Genomic DNA, 19,594 nt, shown 5'->3' on the forward strand with positions numbered 1-19,594 from the left:
TGAAATTTCTTCCAAATCATGCAGAAATCAATGACAACTCTATTACTCTGCCAAGCCATGAAACAGTTCTACAAATCATCACACAAAAAGTTGTTCTTTTCTGCTTTTCTGCCCATGGCAACTCATGCAGATCATATTATTCTAGGTTATCTTAACTGTAACATTCTTATTAGGAGCAAGGAAATGTGTCCATTTAACTCAGGGATGTCAAACTCGTGACGTTGCACAACGTATCACAACTTTTTTTCCATTGCAGGCAATGGGGTGGGCATGGTTTCAGCATGACACATCTGGCGGGAGTTTGACATGCTTGATTTAAATTAATAAAGGAAATGTTCACCCGACTTCCGGTTTGCCAGTGCTGCCATTATGGATGTCTGGAGGATGGTTCTCGTCTTCCATGTCCAGTTTTGCATCTCGGGGGGCTGCTAAAAGGGCAAAAGAGTCGCCCTGGAGGGGCGACCAGCAAGAAGGGGCTTTTGCAGAAACGTGGGGGACCAGCAACCCAGCAACCCTCCCATTAGTGCCTGAATTCCCTTCGAACCGGCGGACGAAAGACCGGCCATAGCAACATGGCCAGTTACTAGGCTGCAGACAGCCGAAGTCACACTTACCACCAGGCAACATTAAAGCAGTGTGGAAGAGACTGGGTAAGATTCCTCTCTTATACCTCAATCTTCTTTTTACCTAAAAGAGCTGCTAAGTACCGTTTACCCCTGTGGAGAGGGAGGGGGAGTTCAACCCTCCCTTCAAAATAGCGGTGACCATGCCTCCAGGGGTGTTTTTTAAAAAAAATGAAAAAATGATTTGGACCTCAACTAGAACTTTATAATTTGTGAAATAAAAGCTTTGGACTACCTACTCCTTATTTCCTACTTTTATTTGAAAATCTGGCTCTGCTCTTCTAAAATAGAAAAAATAAATTGGAAAGAGATTAACAGACAGTTCCCGAAAAGAAAAGAATTTTCTAAGCACTTGGGGGACACTCGGTGGCTAAACCTGAAATTGCAACCTGACATTCTAAAAAAAAAAAGGAAAGAGAGAGAAGAGACTTGGCCGATGCCCCAGAAAAACAAGATAAGACTAACCTTGAATACCAGATGTGAGACTCCACTATGGAAGAAATACAAAAACAAATCTATGCTATGATGAAAATAACCTACCAAACTTATCATTTCCTTTCTACAGCTGGTGATGAAATACAGAAAACTACAGCAGGGCTTTTCAACCTTTTCACCCATTGTACCACTTTTAGGGTAAGGTACTATCCAAGTACCACCAGTCGCCCAGCAAGGTGTAAAAAACTTGACCCTTTCTCTTTCCTTCTTTCCTCACCTTTCTCCCTCTCTTTTCCCTACTCGCTCTTCTTCCTTGCTTTCTGTCACATTTCTCTCTTCCCTTTTCTTTTCTTCCCTTTTTCATCTATTTATTTATTTTCCTTCCCTTCCCCATCCACATACTTTCCCTTTCCCTCCCTCCCCATCTGGTCAGCCAGTAAAATTGTCTGACAGATCCTTTACTACCTGACAGGTAGAGACTCAGGGCTGCTCCTCTTTTTGACCCTGGCTGGGAAAAGTGGTGTGTGTGAGAAAGAGAGAGAGGGAAAAAAATGGGAGTCGGGTGCAGGATGCATCTCCCCACTCTGGAGAGCCCAGCTTTCCCCAGTGCGTTGCTCCCAGCCTGCCGCGCTGACTCTGGACCCTCCGCGGAAGCCAAGAGGACCAGGAGCGAAAACGTGGCTTTGGCCGGGGAGTTCAAGGAAAGGGTGCCTGGAAGCGCTCCGGGGGCGAAGAGCTGGAGGGCTTCCCCAAGGGCATCTGGCCCGGACCTCCATCGGGGGCGGCATGCTCTGGCTTCTGGGCTCGGTTGGCAGAGGGCGAGCGGTGCCCGCAGGCCACCTGGTACTCCCACCTGCGCCAACCGACGAGTGCAGGTAAGCAGAGCCAGGCAGCCGCCTCCCCCTGCCATACCCGGTGCCTCCCCTACGTGGCCACGAGGGAGAGGCGCCTGCCCACTTACCCGCCTCACCAGGCAGCAGCTGCTGATGGGGAGGAGAAGCCAGCCAGTTGAGGGTCTGCTGGATGTCGCAACACCGCCTCCTTCCTGTCCTCCATCCCCTCCTCTCTTTGGGCTCTCCAAGGCTTTTCAGAGACCTATGGCCCCATCCTCAAGACAGCCATGACGAGGGGCAGTGAGCGGGAGAGAAAAGTTCTAATCTAGAGGTGGGCACATGTGTCACCAAATTCGCCGTGCACCTCCGCAACTTGCTCGGCAATGAAACGCTCCGTTCAGCTTCCTCCTTCAGGCAACACCTGCTGCTGCAGCAGTGGCCAAGGGAGGGCCGGCTTCAGTATTTCCTGTGGAAATCCCAGAGCATTCAGCTCCTCCTCTCGATTCCTCCCCACTGAGGGAGGGAGGGAGGAAGGAGCAGAGCTGTTGGCTGCTGTCACTTCTCCCTTCTGCATCTGACCACCGCCCCCCTCCCCAACCTCCTTGTGGCTTTCTGCCGCTTGGCTGTGCTGTCCCAGCGTGGCCACCCCCGGCCTCCAGGAGCAGTGTTCTTCTGAACCCACTTCTGAACCGGCCGATCTCTCCCAGCCCAACCCCCCCCCTTCACCAGCCACCAGGTAGAAAAGTTGGGCCGAGGCCAGGCAAAGGTTGCAGGCGCTTCTCTGCAGGGCATGTCAGCCATCGGAACTGCATCACCTGTGCTCCCCCTCCCCTGGCCGCTGCTCCGGCTCTGGGGCTGCCTACGGACTTACCTACTCTGCTTTGTGCCCCTCCGGTGAGGAGAACAGGGGAAAGGTGGCGAGCCTGGAACCAGCCCTGACCGCTCTGGAGGGCTCCTGGTGTTCCGCTGGCCTCCTTACAGCAGCTCCAGCCAGCGAAGAGAGCAGGAGGGGGGCGGAGAGTGGAATGCCAGAAGCCCTCCGGAGCCTTTCTCCCATTTCCCCATTCTCACTGCCTGGGGTCGCCACCAGGAGGGGAATCCCATTGGCGTTCTTATGGCTGCAGGCATGGACCTCCCTGCAGTGGAGACCTCGCAGAAACCCCGCTCAAGGAAAGGCGGGGCTTCCTTCTTTCGGCAAGTGCAAAAGACATCTGGACGGAAAAAGCCTAGCCAGGTTCTGCCAGCCCCCACCCGTGCCCAGATGCCCTCACCACCCCCAAGCATATTTTTTTATTAGCCTGCTTTCAGCTACATTCCATTTCTCCACTTCTCTGCCTTCGCCATGTTTGTGGGACTATCGGTAAAAAAGAAAAAGTTCCATGAGACTTTCTAACTTCTCGCGAGATTAGAAAGTCTCATGGAACTTTTTTTGTCCCACAAACACGCGGCTGAGAAGCGAATGGAGAAACGGAATGAAGCTGAAAGCAGGTTAGTAAAAAAATGCTTTTTACTTTTTTGTTGCTGTTTACTTTTTTTTTACAGTGCTGTTCAACCAGTCCTATGCGTACCACCAGCCAGGTGCTCACGTACCACTAGTGGTACGCATACCACCGGTTGAAAAGCCCTGCTCTACAGAGTCACATACTAAAGATTTTCAGAGTTAGCGTAAGAAATAATATCCATGTGGATAGTTTCTCAAGATACTTGCTTCCTTCCTACATTTTTTTTGCCTTAAACAAATATCATTTAGCTAGGACTATTCCAAACCAGGGGTTGCCACAACAGCGTTCCATGCACCTTTGGCGTCTAGTCATGCCAACCACATGACCACGGAGACGTCCTCGGACATGCGCTGGCTCTTCGGCTTTGAAACGGAGATGAGCACCGGCCCCTAGAGTCGGAAACGACTAGCACACATGTGCGGGGGAACCTTTAAAGGTAAAGGTAAAGGTTCCCCCGCACATGCGTGCTAGTCGTTTCCGACTCTAGGGGCCGTTTCAAAGCCGAAGAGCCAGCGCTTGTCCGAGGACATCTCCGTGGTCATGTGGCCGGCATGACTAGACGCCAAAGGCGCACGGAACGCTGTTACCTTCCCACCGTAGTGGTCCCTATTTTTCTACTTGCATTTTTACGTGCTTTCGAACTGCTAGGTTGGCAGAAGCTGGGACGAGTAACAGGCGCTCACTCTGTTACGCGGCACTTGGGATTCGACCCGCCAAACTGCCGACCTTCCGATCGACAAGCTCAGCGTCCTAACCCACTGAGCCACCGCGTCCCTTGGGGGAACCTTTACCTTTACCTATTCCAAACCAGTGGCCTATAAGTTGTGCAGTTAAATGGCTTTAGGTTTTGTGAAAACGTGTTGAACAAATCTTTTGAAATACTGACTAAAATTATCTCTGTTTGGTTTTATGGCCATCCAAAGGGCCTTGCTGCTTTCATGAGAACAATGAAATCATATTACAATCTATGCCCTTTGGGGGAACAAGTATAACACCATAATGCATCAAAAAGGGGCTTACACTGTCTTGTTGGTTCTGCAAATTCCATTGCTTCATCTACTTTATAATAGTAATGGTAACAATAAAATTTAAGGCATACAAAAATGCAATTAGCAAATTCAGCTTTCAGTGTAACATAAATATTAACAAACCATATTTTCTCAAAAGTTAAAAATACGAACTGCCTGCCTAAAATTGTTTGAAGGTTGCATCATTTTCAAAACAACATGAGAAATCCGTGTTGGAATTTTTCTCAAAAAGATGTTCAAAATGAGGAAATCCAGAAGGAGCAAAGTCACTACAGCATCTAAGTAGCAATGCTTGGGTTGAATTAATTGCCAAGAACCGTTCTGAGGTAAATTAAGGTTAATGTTATTTTTATAAAGTGCTACAACAGAGCCTAACAAATCCAAAGAGAAGCACATTCTAAAATTCTCATTTAATTTATAGGCCAAGCTAAATAATCAAAGAAGTTTGGAAGTGAAGAAAATTCATAATTCACAGCAGGGTGTTGTACTTTGTGCATGAAAATTTCAATGGGTGATTCTGCCAAATAAAGTTGTTTAGTACTAATAATTTACTGCAAATAATATGAATAAAAACAAGTCTTTGAAATACAGCTTAACTTCAAAATTCAGTTCACATTAATAATATAGTTCTATAAGGAAATTTTGGACCATTTGCCTAGGTTTTGCTTCCAACTAAGAAATTATCTAGGAATTACTATGCTGAGATGAAAGAATCAATGCAACCTAAAAAAACACATGATCTAGAGGTTAAATATAGTGGGGTCCAGATGACTTAACTTACAACCACAATTGAGCCCCAAATCTCTGTTGCTAAGTGAGATAAATTTATTAACTGAATTGTGCCCCATTTTACGACCTTTGTTGCCACATTTGTTAAGTGAATCACTGCCGTTGTTAAGTTAGTAACATGGCTGTTAGGTGAATCTGGCTTCCCCATTGACTTTTCTTGTCAGAAGTTCGCAAAAGGTGATCTCATCGCCCTGGGGCACTGCAACCGTCATTAATATGAGTCAGTTGCCAGGCATCTGAATTTTGGTCACGGGACCAGGGGATGCTACAACAGTCATAAGTGTGAAAACCTGTCATAAGTTACTTTTTTCAGTGCCATTGTAACAGAACGGTCAGTAATGAAGAGAAGGACGAGGGATGTCATGATAGCAGCGTTCCAATATCTCAGGGGTTGCCACAAAGAAGAGAGGGTCAACCTATCCTCCAAAGCACCTGAAGGCAGGACAAGAAGCAACGGATGGAAACTAGTCAAGGAGAGAAGCAACCTAGAACTAAGGAGAAACTTCCTGACAGTTAGAACAATTAACCAGTAGAACAACCTGCCTCCAGAAGCAGTGGATGCTCCAACACTGGAAGTTTTTAAGAAGAGACTGGACAGCCATTTGTTTGAAATGGTACAGGCTTTCCTGCCTGAGCAGGGGGTTGGACTAGATGACCTCTAAGGTCCCTTCCAACTTTATTATATATTATACTATTTATAACATACATTACATTACATGAATGCTTGTAAGTTGAGGACTACCTGTGTGCATTTCTCCAAGATGCAAAACACTGAAAGCCCATAATATCTCAAAATTCACCTTCAGAAATTATTTCAAAAGTGCTCAAAACATTCTTAGAAATTATAGCAACTGAATTCCATCCATTTGAATTTAAAGGGTTTTACATTAGTTAAGATGCTAATATTATCAAAATCTGGATAGTTAGAATTGCATTCAACTTCTGCCTGCAATTAGTGCAGGTTCGCATCCCACCAGGCTCAAGGTTGACTCAGCCTTCCATCCTTCCAAGGTAGGTAAAATGAGGACCCAGATTGTTGGGGACAATTAAGCTGACTTTGTAATAATGCCGCTTGGGGTGTGTGTGTGAAAGCCCTAATAAGCAGGCATATACATAGAATGAAGGCTACTGCTAAGCTTGTAAGCCGCCCTGAGTCTTCGGAGAAGGGCGGGATATAAATGGAATTTTTAAAAAAAGAATAAATTGTAATAAAGCAGCAGTGAAAATCTCAGTGTCTACCTTGGCTGTTGGAAGCCACTTCAGCTACAAACGCATGAGTGAAGTGACAATAGCTTATGAGAAAGTGAGGTGTAGCAGCTTCAGTGTGTTGTTGTACCCTTGCACTTAGAAGCAAGACACTGGTGCATCCAAGCCTCAAATGAAGTGAAATGTCCCTTTGAGGATTTGTACCAACCTCAAGCCTACATTTGGATATGAGACAATAGTTAGGATAGGATCCAATCTTTTTGGGGAAGGGCTGTGATATAAAATCTTATTAAAATCTTCACAACTGAAGTTAAGAAGAGTTTGTTACAGCAACCAACAATTTATCAGTCAATTTCACAAATTGATCTGTGCTATCCACTATTTCTTGAGAAAGGACTCAGAACTGTGATAGCTGTGGGAGTTTCACATTCCATAAAAAATATTTTTAACAAATGTTTATAGGACTATACTGTCCAGTAATTACTTCAGATAAAAAATATATATATTGCTCAGTGTTTTTAACATCTAAACACTAGTAACATGGTAGACTTCTCATCATATTTCCCGGATTTTTTCCTAATACAATTTAATAAAAATTCTGCTTTGAAAATACAAAGCTTATTAATAATTCATACTCACTTAGACTCTATGACTTGTACTTTGCCCATTACCAAATTCAAGGCAAGAAAGAAATGAAGCTACCTAATTTGCTCCTTGCTAATTTTGCACCTTTGTTATGCTCATGTTTTCTTTAATACACGCTTCCTTGACAATTGTTACTTGCCTGGAGAAGTGGGAGGGGACGTATGCTTGTGCCTTTAAAAGTTCTTAATTAATTGTATTTACTTCTGAGCATTCAAGTAGAACTATTTTTTTTAACTATGGAAAGCAGCCCTTACAGAATTGCTGAATGAACTGAAAATATTTCACCCAGAAGTAAACACACCAGGAAATTCAGCGGAAGCAGAGAGAGGGAGTGACAAAATCCTGACATTGCCAATAACAGCCTTGTCAAAAATTACAGTCTTGACGCCATTAATTTCTCCCAACTTGTCTTTATAATGAAGCTTGAACATTTCTCTGTAGGAGCCCATGACTGAGACGAGAGCTGAAACTGAGCCAGATTTTGTGCCTGAGATGCCAAACGTTCACATTTTTTAGACATATAAACCAATAAAGCTAAAAAAAAAATCATATCGGCACTACCTTTTTTTTTCTCCCAAGCTGGAAAAGATTCAGTAACAAAATGCCCAAAAAGCTTTGTCAAAGGAAAAAGAATTATCTTGAGTTAATTCACCATTTAGAGGAAAGGAAAAAGGCAGATATCCCAAGGCTAAATTAACTACTTTAAAATCATTTACCCCCCCCTTCTCCATCATAATGATAAGGGAAGGAAGGGGAAGGGAACTACAAATCTCATCACTTCTGGGCTACAGGAGATGGCACAGGTGGTTGCCCCATGTCAACAACACCATCTGATGTGTAAATCATTTAAATTATCAAGTACAATCAGTGCTAATTGATGCATTTCTGATGAAATAAGGCACAATGACAAGCTTACAGAAAGATTTTAACCTTAACTACCTCTAGCTATGCAGACAATTGCAGGTGGAGATAAGACAGGTGTGGTCTTGAATGGCTCCAAAAAGAGATAGTTAAAAACACACCAGTCTATCAATTGAGTCTTCATTAGTATCACTTAGGGTCACCTGGGGCCCTAAGAAAGAAAATAAAGTCCCCGCGTTCACATAATTACCTCATCGCTTGTAATTCGTATAAGAAAAAGAAGGGGCCTAACTACAATGTATAGATACTTAACCATAATTTGTTCCATTAATTTTCTGTGACACACTGACCACACAGAGTGGGTTTGCATGTGCAAGACTGACTAGGGCTTTTTTTCTCATAGAACGTCCAGAACGGAGTTCCTGCACCTTTTTGGATGAAACCTTGTAGGGTAGGCAAGGTGGGTTGTATGACGTATGTGAGTTCCGGCACCTTTTTTTTTTTAACAAAAAAAGCACTGGTTGTAACCCACTGTGTCATATGAATATAGCCTAAAGATAATACATAATTAAACCTTAATAGTGAAAATGAGTACAAATGACATGTATTCAGATGTCAAAGCCTTTTATCAAGTTACAGGAAATAGTTAACTCTATGTCTTGCTAGTGAGAAGAAGCATCTGATATAAATACTCAGAATTTGTCTGTCTTTCTTTCTGTCTACTCAGAACTTGTCTGTCCCTGGTCAAGGGAGAGAATATATAAATTTGGGGGCCCTAAGCTGAAAAACAGAATATCTAGGTCTAAATTAAAAAACAAAAAGTTCCATGCAGCTGATTCCCTCCTGAACATGAAAACTTTATAAAATTCCACTTCATTTAGGCAAACTTTTGGATTCAAACAATATAGCCCCAAGATTCAGATATGGGACCAATGGGACTAGAAAGTCATAACAACAACCCATTTAAAACATGACAGATGTTCATTGCCCTAAGTTTGTATCTTTTTTTTATTCATTGCATTGTTATAGAACTTAGCACATAGAAAGTCACTTACCATGAGTGATAAGATCTATGAGAATAACCATGGTCAAAAGGAAGATGATTCAGAATTTTTCATTCCAGCCCTACTATGTCCCATCTACCAAGGAATTAATTTTAATTTTAATTTTATTAAATTTATATACCGTCCTTTCCCGAAGGACTCAGGGCGGTTTACAGGGTATTTAAAATCAAACAGTACAAAATACAAAAGTTAAAAAAAAACAATTAAAAAAGATTAAATTATCCCTTAACTAAAAACCTCAGTTAAAAATTCTCAGCCTGGGCCGGAGAGCTCAAAGAGCCAGGTCTTCAGGTCCCGACGGAATGAACGAAGGTCAGGGGCGGTCCTAAGCTCCACGGGCAGCTGGTTCCAGAGGTCAGGCGCACCCACAGAGAAGGCCCTCCCCCTGGGTGTTATCCGCTGGCAATCTTTTACCGGCGGCACCCTGAGAAGACCCTCCCTGTGCGAGCGCACTGGACGAAGGGAGTTTGATGCTGGCAGGAGGTGTTCCCTCAAGTATCCCGGACCCAGGCCATTTAGGGAAAACTAACATTCTTTATTTCTTTTACTCTAATTTTTCTGAATTGAAGATTAGTCTTCCATTTCAAACAGGCTACCATAACTGGATATAAAAATTGGGATAACTATAAGAGTACTGTAAATAGATACACAAGCTGGCATATAAGATCTAGATCTCAATGAAGACCAGCCATAACTTTAATCACTGTTCATTTCAATCCAAACAGATCCAGATAAGCCACTTCCTATAGAATCCTCTGCAGGTAATCACCTGGTGGAACAGAGAAAGTTTCTGCTACTTTTTAAGAAGTTATGTGATGAATGATGTCTCATATTATTGTCAGTAATGGATAAGCTTCTGGGAATTGGAATCCAACTACATTTGAGAAATTCCCTAATAAGCCTCTGTAATAAATTATAGTTGAATTGAAGTTTTGCAAAGCAACTGTTACTCCGCCAGGCATATGGTAGGCTACTGTGTAGAAATGTATATTTTCAAGAAAAAACAATATTTCACAACTATCAGAATTTTAAGAGCTGCTATAATTTTCCTGTAACAGCTTACACAAACGTGGAATTTTGGGTCTTTCTACTGTTTATCTTTCTCTCTCCCCCCTTTTATCCCCTCTTTTTGGCTGCATACAATTTGGCTTCCTATTTATAGTTTGTATGTCTCTGAAAACATTAAATTAACTTTTGGATGAAGGTTATGTTTAGATTTTAGTCTTTGTTGTTGTTGTTAGCTGCAAAGTTGTGTCCGACCCATCGCGACCCCATGGACAATTTTTTTCCAGGCCTTCCTGTCTTCTACCATCTTCTGGAGTCCATTTAAGCTCACGCCTACTGCTTCAGTGACTCCATCCAGCCACCTCATTCTCTGTTGTCCCCTTCTTCTATTGCCCTCAACCTTTCCCAGCATTAGGCTCTTCTCCAGTGAGTCCTTCCTTCTCATTAGGTGGCCAAAGTATTTGAGTTTCAACTTCAGGATCCGGCCTTCTAAAGAGCAGTCAGGGTTGATCTCCTCTAGGACTGACCAGTTTGATCGCCTTGCAGTCTAAGGGATTCGCAGGAGTCTTCTCCAGCACCACAATTCAAAGGCCTCAATTCTTTGGCGCTCAGCCTTTTTTATGGTCCAACTTTCACTGCCATACATTGCAACTGGGAAGACCATAGCCTTGACTATACACACTTTTGTTCACAGGGTGATGTCTCTGCTTTTTAGTGTGCTGTCTAGATTTTCCATTGCTTTCCTCCCCAGGAGCAAGCATCTTTTAATTTCTTGCTACAGTCCCCATCTGCAGTGATCTTGGAGCCCAGGAAAATAAAATCTGTCACTACCTCCATTTCTTCCCCATCGATTTGCCAGCAATTGAGAGGGCCAGATGCCATGATCTTGGTTTTCTTAATATTAAGTTTCAACCCAACTTTTGCACTCTCCTTCTTCACCCGCAACAAGAGGCTCTTTAGTTCCTCTTCACTTTCTGCCATTAGAGTGGTATCATCTCCATATCTTAGGTTGTTGATATTTCTCCCGGCAATCTTAATTCCAACTTTTGATTCATATAGCCCTGCCTTTCTCCTGATATACTCTGCATATAAGTTAAATAGGCAGGGCGACAGTATACAGCCTTGCCAGACTCCTTTCCCAATTTTGAACCAATCAGTGGTTCCATGTCCAGTTCTCACTGTTGCTTCTTGACCTGCATATAGGTTTCTCAAGAGACAAATAAGATGGTCTGGTACGCCCATCTCTTTAAGAACTTGCCACAGTTTGTTATGATCCACACAATCAAAGCCTTTAGCATAGTCAATGAAGCAGAAGTAGATGTTTTTCTCGAATTCCCTAGCTTTCTCCATGATCCAGCATATGTTGGCAATTTGATCTCTAGTTCCTCTGCCTCTTCGAAATCCTGCCTGTACTTCTAGTAGTTCTCAATCCACATACTGCTGTATTCTAGCTTGTAGGATTTTAAGCATAACTTTACTAGCATGTGAAATGAGTGCAATGGTGCGATAGTTTGAACATTCTTTGGCACTGCCTTTCTTTGGAATTGGAATATAAACTGATCTTTTCCAATCCTGTGGCCACTGTTGAGTTTTCCACATTTGCTGGCAAATTGAGTGTAGCACTTTTACTGCATTGTCTTTTAAGATTTTGAATAGCTCAGCTGGAATACTGTCACCTCCACTAGCTTTGTTGTTGCTCAGCTTTCCTAAGGCCCATTTCATTTCACATTCTAGGATGGCTGGCTCGAGGTCAGTGACCACCTCATCGTAGTTATCAGAGATGTTAAGCTTGTTGTTGTATAGTTCTTCTGTGTAATTTTGCCACCTCTTCTTAATCTTTTCTGCCTCTGTTAGGTCCCTGCCATTTTGGTCCTTGATCATGCCCATTTTTGCATGAAACGTCCCCTTCATCTCTCCAATTTTCTTGAAGAGATCTCCAGTCCTCCCTATTCTATTGTTTTCTTCTATTTCTTTGCACTGTTCATTTAAGATGGCATTCTTATCTGTTCTAGTTATTCTCTGGAATTCTGCATTCAATTGGGTGTATCTTTCTTTTTCTCCCTTGCCTTTCGCTTCCCTCCTGTCCTCAGCTATTTGCAAAGCTTCCTCAGACAGCCGTTTTGCTTTCTTGCATTTCTTTTTCTTTGGGATGGTTTTAGTTGTTACTTCTTGTACAATGTTGTGAACCTCTGTCCATAGTTCTTCAGGCACTCTGTCTATGAGATCTAATTCCTTAAATCTATTTGTCACCTCTACTATATATTCGTCAGGGATATGATTTAATTCATACCTGAGTGGTCTAGTGCTTTTCCCTACTTTCTTCAGTTTAAGCCTAAATTTTGCAACGAGAAGCTCATGGTCAGAGCCACAGTCAGCTCCTGGTCTTGTTTTTACTGACTGTATAGAGCTTCTCCATCTTTGGCTGCAGAGCACATAGTCAATCTGATTTCTGTGTTGACCGTCTGGTGATGTCCATGTGTAGAGCCGTCTGTTGGGTTGTTGGAAAAGAGTGTTTGCTATGACCATCGTATTCTCTTGACAAAATTCTATCAGCCTGTGCCCTGCTTCATTTTGTACTCCAAGGCCAAACTTGCCTGTTATTCCGGTTATCTTTTGGCTTCCTACTTTAGCATTCCAATCCCCCATGATGATAAGGACATCATTTTTTGGTGTTAATTCTATAAGGTGCTGTAGGGCTTCATAGAACCGGTCAATTTCATCCTCTTCAGCACCGGTGGTTGGAGCATAGACCTGGACTACTGTGATATTGAATGGTTTGCTTTGGATTCGAACTGAGATCATTCTGTCATTTTGGGGATTGTATCCCAATATTGCTTTTCCTACTCTTTTATTGACTATGAAGTCTACTCCATTTTTTCTGAGGGATTCTTGCCCGCAGTAGTATACCTGATGGTCATCTGAATTAAATTCACCCATTCCTGTCCATTTTAGTTCGCTGATTCCTAAGATGTCGATGTTCAGTCCTGTCATCTCTTGTTTGACCTCGTCCATCTTGCCTTGACTCATGGATCTTACATTCCAGGTTCCTATGGAGAAAAAAATCTTTACAGCATCGGACTTTCCTTTCACCACCAGACACATCCACAGCTGAGCGTTCTTTCGGCTTTGGCCCAGTTGCTTCATTCTTTCTGGTGCTATTAGTACTAGCCCTCTGCTCTGCCCCAGTAGCATATTGGACACCTTCCAACCTGAGGGGCTCATCTTCCAGCATCATATTTTTTTGCCTTTTGGTACTGTCCATTTTTTTTTATTTATTTATTTTTTTTTATTTTTATTTTTATTTTTTATTACATTTATATCCCGCCCTTCTCCGAAGACTCAGGGCGGCTTACAAGCTTAGCAGTAGCCTTCATTCTATGTATATGCCTGCTTGTTAGGGCTTTCACACACACACCCCAAGCAGCATTATTACAAAGTCAGCTTAATTGCCCCCAACAATCTGGGTCCTCATTTTACCTACCTCGGAAGGATGGAAGGCTGAGTCAACCTTGAGCCTGGTGGGACTCGAACCTGCGCTAATTGCAGGCAGCTGGTGTTACTTAAGGAGGCATTAGCCCACTGCTCCACCAAGGCTTTCATGGCAAAGATACTGGAGTGGGTTGCCATTTCCTTCTCCAGTGAATCACATTTTGTCAGAACTCTCTGCTATGACCTTTCCGTCTTGTGTGGTCCTGCATGGCATAGCTCATAGCTTCATTGAATTATGCAAGGCCCTTTGCCATGACAAGGCAATAATCCATGAAGGGGTAGATTTTAGTCTACGGGAACATTAAATAAATCCCTTGGAATTTAATTTAGATTTATCCCCATAATGGGGTAAAGGGGCTTGTGTGTTATTTTCCTAAGACAAAATATGCCAAAAATGGTGGTTTTTCATCTTTCAGAGTAATATTAGAAATAAAATTGCAATGAACAATTATACCTTTGGCTTTCATGTCACTTTACATCACTGTATAATCAGTCATGCTCAGAAGCTGGAAGGTAATATTCTAGGTCAGTAGCTTTTGCCTCTAGTCTACCTTAATTGTCTATTTTGACAATTAAATCTTAAACAAGAAAAATTCTAATGAAGGCACGGTTAGTAGAGATTCATGACCTACTGCATCATTACTGATTGGATTATGAATTAGCCTCTTCCATAACTCCAGGCCAACTATGTACTGTATGTCCCAACATTGCTTCAGAATGGAAATTCAGTTTGCATCCTTTGATAACCATAGCATCGTCCTCAGAATCAGGATGGATTTACTCATATCCTTTTAAACTTGTTCAGTAACTGTAATTTAAGCAGATTAATTGATCTGATGTTTAGTAAAGGTCCTTCCAGACAAATAACTCCTATCTCTGCCCAATATTAATAAGCTGCTTTTTCCCCTTAATGAAATTTTTAGAGAAATATTTCAAGGAAAAAAGAAGGGCTACTTTATTAATTAAACAGGACAAAATTGTCATTTAGAAACGCCAAATATAGGCAAAGCCACTCTGATAGGAAGTGGGTGGATGAGGGAGGTGCCTACAGGCTTGCCCTCCAAAAGATGGGGAGGGGGGAGGGATCCCAAATGTCAAAATATTCAAGTTGCAGCTCCAGAGAAAACCCCACACAACTATTTCCCCAGCTTTTCTTCTGATCTTCTGAATCAGTTAACCTGAAGAATTAATCCAGCAGCCAGAAGTTGCATAACATTGTACCAGTTATTACTGGATGGGTTGAGTCTCTGCAGACAGGGAAATATTTTGAAGGGGTACAAAAAGTGTATAAATGACCAGTTTTTTTCCTGCTGAACTGGAACAGATCTAGTGAAACTATACTTATATTACTGATATGAGAGACATCGTGGTGTGGGGGGAAAAAGGAAAGAGATAAAAGCTGACATCTGATACTCTGCTAGACCAATTTAGAGAATGGTTATCTTTCAGAGGAACACTGAAGTATATCTAAAGCAGTCAGAATGAATGCTGAAAGACTCTAGGTGGATCATTTTGCCCATAAATTGCAATATTCAACAGTATAAGATTGGGTGTACTAACAAGGTATTGTTTCACATTGTTTTTCTATTTTTATTTTAATGTGTATGGGCATTTTCCTTTTAATCCTACGCTACCCACCCCAAATCACAATCTGTGAATTGAATGCCCATATAATTGCCATGAATAAACTAGTTAAGCAAATGAAGATTCTAGAGCCTTTTAAAAAAACCTCAAATCCTGCATGAGAAGATAATGGAAGAAAATGCTTATATATCAGTAACAGCTTTTAGGGGTTTTAAATTGAAGTCCTTGAGTTTGCTGGGTGAGATTAATTAGATCTTAATTAGAGATGTGGGAAATTGGGATCATCTATGCACAAGGGGTACACTTTATCATGGCCCTATTTTTGTGGCTGAATTAAAATTCATCTCAGTACTTCAGATTGCCTAAGAATTTGACAGTATAGGATGAAGTGATCCATGTTTGCTTATCTGTGCAAGTATGTGTTTGTGCTATTCCTAAGTAGAAATTTCCTTACCACCAAGAGGCAACTAGACTTTCTTGTCTATTTTTACTTGAGATGTTTCACTTCTCATCCAAGAAGCTTCTTCAGCTCTGACTGGATGGTGGGGAATGGAAGGATTTATATTCCTTGCAGACAGCTGGTCATTTGCATCCTTTGACCCCTCTTTCAAACCAATGGTCCTCTCTATCCAAAATGTGGACTTTGCTGTATTTAATTTATCTTTATCTTTTAAATGCAGACAGACTGCTGAATCTTGTCCTGATGGGTTTGTTCTCCTATGTTGTGCCATGTGTTTATGAAATGGTTGCTTTGTTTCCCCAATGTACAGATCTGCACATGTCTCACTGCATTGTACTGCATCTACCACATTGCTTAGTTTGTGTCTGGGTGTTTTATCCTTGGGGTGGACAAGCTTCTGCCTTAGTGTATTCTTGGGTTTAAAGTGTGCCCATACTGTATGCCTCTTGAAAAAATACTTTTGTGACAACCATAACCTGGATGACTGAGAATCTCCATAGACATTTCCCAATTAGTAATTTCAGCGGCCAATTTGCCATGGCCAATTCCCAGTGGGATAACTCACCATGGCCAATTCCCAGTGGGATAACTCGCCATGGCCAACTCAACACAGGACAACTCACTGTGGGACAAGAACTACACCAATATAGAAGAAATAGTGGAACAGAATGATTTTAAAAAGATGCCAAATGAGGGACAAAATAAAATGTGAATGACAAAAATTAAAATATTTTTTAACTATTTTAAGCAATTAAATTGAATTGTTGAATTGCCCTGTCCTATGCCCAGCTGTCCCATGCTGAGTTGGCCATGGCCAGTTGGCACATTCCAGCTCACTCTACCACTGGGGCACCCAAGCCTTTCCAGCAGCCATGTAGCCATTTGCCAATCCCACACACACACAAGATTTCTTTGTGAAGAATGGAGTTGTGCTTACATATTCTAAGGTGAGTTATAGTAAGGATGACCCAGCTTGACATTAAAAAAAAACCCCACTAATATAAAGTGAAAAGGGGGGGTGATACAGAAGAATCCTGGGTGCTTTCTGAGCTTGGTTGTTTGCTTTCAGTTGTTTTGTTATGACTAGGTGCATGTTAGGTGTCATCTACTCAGGTATCAAACCATCTGCAAACAATCAAGCTAAGAGAGCACTAAGCACTCCTCAGTTTAACTCTGAGCTACATATATTCTCTTATATTGGTACAAAAGGATTCCATTACAATTGGGTTGATGATGGCAGAGGAAGAAATTAACTACCTGGCACGTCTTAAAATTATATCTGCTTAAATTTCCTCATTATGCTATTACTTATTCTGTGTAGATTTATCCTGCTACCTCTCAAAGAAAGAGAATGACAGGTATCTACTAAAAAATAAGTAATATTCAGGAGCTGTCTCCAAATTGGATGTGTAGATTAAAGATGGGTCCTGCATTCGAAAGGTCAGAAGACCGTGAAAACTCTCTTTTCATGCAAGTCAGCATTTTGGTGTGACACTTCTGCATGTCAGGTGTATTCCAGTGTCTGTGGCAGGATCATGTGAATTTCCCTCAACATTCAACATGCAAAGGATCTCCTGAATATACTGAATTCTGCTGAGGCATAGCAGCGATTGCTTCAAGATATAGGCAGTATTTCTATGCTGAAATCAATGAGAAATTTGAAACCCACGTGCAACACCAGCTTATTCATCCCATACAAATTTATGGCATTGCACCAGTTTCAGATGCCACAAGAAAGGGAGATCTCTTGTGCAGATACAGTACTCGCAGCCTACAGCAGGTGCTGCTGTGGCTATCATTATAAAGTTTCCAGTTAATACATTTCTCCACTTTCATTGCAGAGCTTTATGAGAAGGAAAACAGAGAGGTGGTTGTGCCAATCTTGAGAGCATTCACATCCTGACCTCTTTATGTGGCTCAAGCTGAGCAGATCACAGAAAAGAGGCAAAAGTTGTGCAGAGGAAAGCATTTTCTGCTCTAATAACTGTCTTTGTTAGTGCTCAGCCAAAAGAGAAAGATAAGAGAGAGAGAGAAATGTTAAGCCATTTTTTAAAAAAATGACACACAGGTGCTGCCTTTCAGCTCGGTTTTTTGTTTTTGTTTTTTAAATAATCAACTACTGAGATCACCAAATGAGAGACCAAGAAGTGGTAGCCATACATGAAAAACCGTTGGTTGTTTTCACATGGGGAAAATGTTTAATTATGATCCTAGTTATGAAAGCTACCTGAAGATCACATTCTTGGCCTGAATGATGAGGAACTAATAATACCTTTAATGATTAGTCCGTGGGCCATATCAAGGTGCAGAGTTCCAAACATACGTTTTACTAAAATGCGGTAAAAACAATTTAGAATGGAACTGGTTAAAATATAATTTAGAATAAAATAGAAATAAAATACAATTTAAAATAAAATTGGGAAAAATAACATTTTAAAAAATGAAATTAGAATCAAATACGGCAATTTAAGATGTAGATAGATAAAATATGATAAAATTATACTTCACTATCACCCCTACAATCTACCCCAATCAGTCTCACATATGCCGATCTCAGCCAAACCATTTTCCTCAGATACTGTGCTGTGCTAAATGTAATTTTCAAATTCTGGCTGCACATAAGGTAAGTTATTTTGATTTGGGGGTCCCAATGGGTCATTTGTTTAGTGTACAGGGCAAAGTACCTGTCTCTCACCCTCTTATACAGGCAGCAGTGAAATAGGATGTGAGCCAGGTCCTCGACCTCGGCCGCTCCACAGATGCACAGACGTCCATTATAGGGTATAGAGTGGAATCTCCCATACCTGACCATTGTATCAAGCTGTTCAAATCTCGTTCGTGTGAATATTTCCCTAAGATATTTTGGCAGTTGTAACTTCGATGAGGAACTACTGCATAGTCCTACAAATAAACATACGCACAAAGAGAGAGTGTGTGTTCTGAGTATTTAAATTTTTATACAAATTATACCACATGCTCCACATTATTAATTTCAGAAGAGAACTGTTTCAGTTTGTCCTGACATTAAAAACTATTGAGGTATCAAGTGCTTACAAGCTGAATGTTCATTCTGTGTATACAGCTAAATACACTTCTATATATATATATATGCAAGAAAAGGAACTTTCCTCATTAGCATCATTAGGAGAGGTGAAGAATGATCCCATGGGGAGAAATCATGGTTTTAGTATCAATGTGTTTTACCTGTTCAAGCACTAATACAGAATAAATTAAATTTGTAACCATCTTTGATCAGCTAAAGCAGCTGGAATTCGCCTTTGATTGCCTTTGAAGTGAAAACACAAAGTTTTACTTAACTATGTGCTAATTACCTGTGATATTTTGCCCAGGAAATTTTCCCTATAGAAGACCCTCTTTTAATTACTTTGCAAATCTACCATACAGGAATTTGGAACAGGATCCTGATTACAATGTTGGAATTTGTCTCTACTTGCATCTGATTTAATTTTAGCAGCTTAGAAGAGTAGAATCCAGTTGTAGGATTTCATTGGTTCACACTGGTTCGGCAGAACCGATACCTAATATTTGTTGAGTTTGGCAAACCAATTATGATAAATCTGTGAGACGCGTCACACTAGTGACACTGCCACCACAGGTTGTGTGTGCTGCGAGGAGGTGCATCGTGCTGGTGATGATGATGCGAGACACATCACACCGCTGATGACGAGGAACAGATTTTACAATAGGGCAGAGAACCAGTTGTTAAATTATTTGAATCCTATCACTGGTACAGTCACGTATGTAAGACCATTTTGGAGAATTTGCATTATAAAAACCTTGCTAAAATTAAAAGGTTACTTCCTGATCAACTGGCTATAAAGTGTTTCCCCTCAAAGTCCCTGAGGGAAGCTCAGATATTGCTGTTAAGTCCAGAAAATGTCTATCAATCCTCTCACACATGTGAAATTTTTTTTGGGCACAGTTATTTTGGATGCATTTAGACTTCTCTTCAGTTCATGATTAATTAATTTTTATTTATTTATTTAATATGCTGCCCATTTCAATGTGAAGTAACTCTAGGCAGCTTACAGACTTCATAAAAATAAAGA

The sequence above is a fragment of the Vipera berus genome, assembly GCF_964194415.1.
Source record: "Vipera berus genome assembly, chromosome: 3".
NCBI lineage: Eukaryota > Metazoa > Chordata > Lepidosauria > Squamata > Viperidae > Vipera > Vipera berus.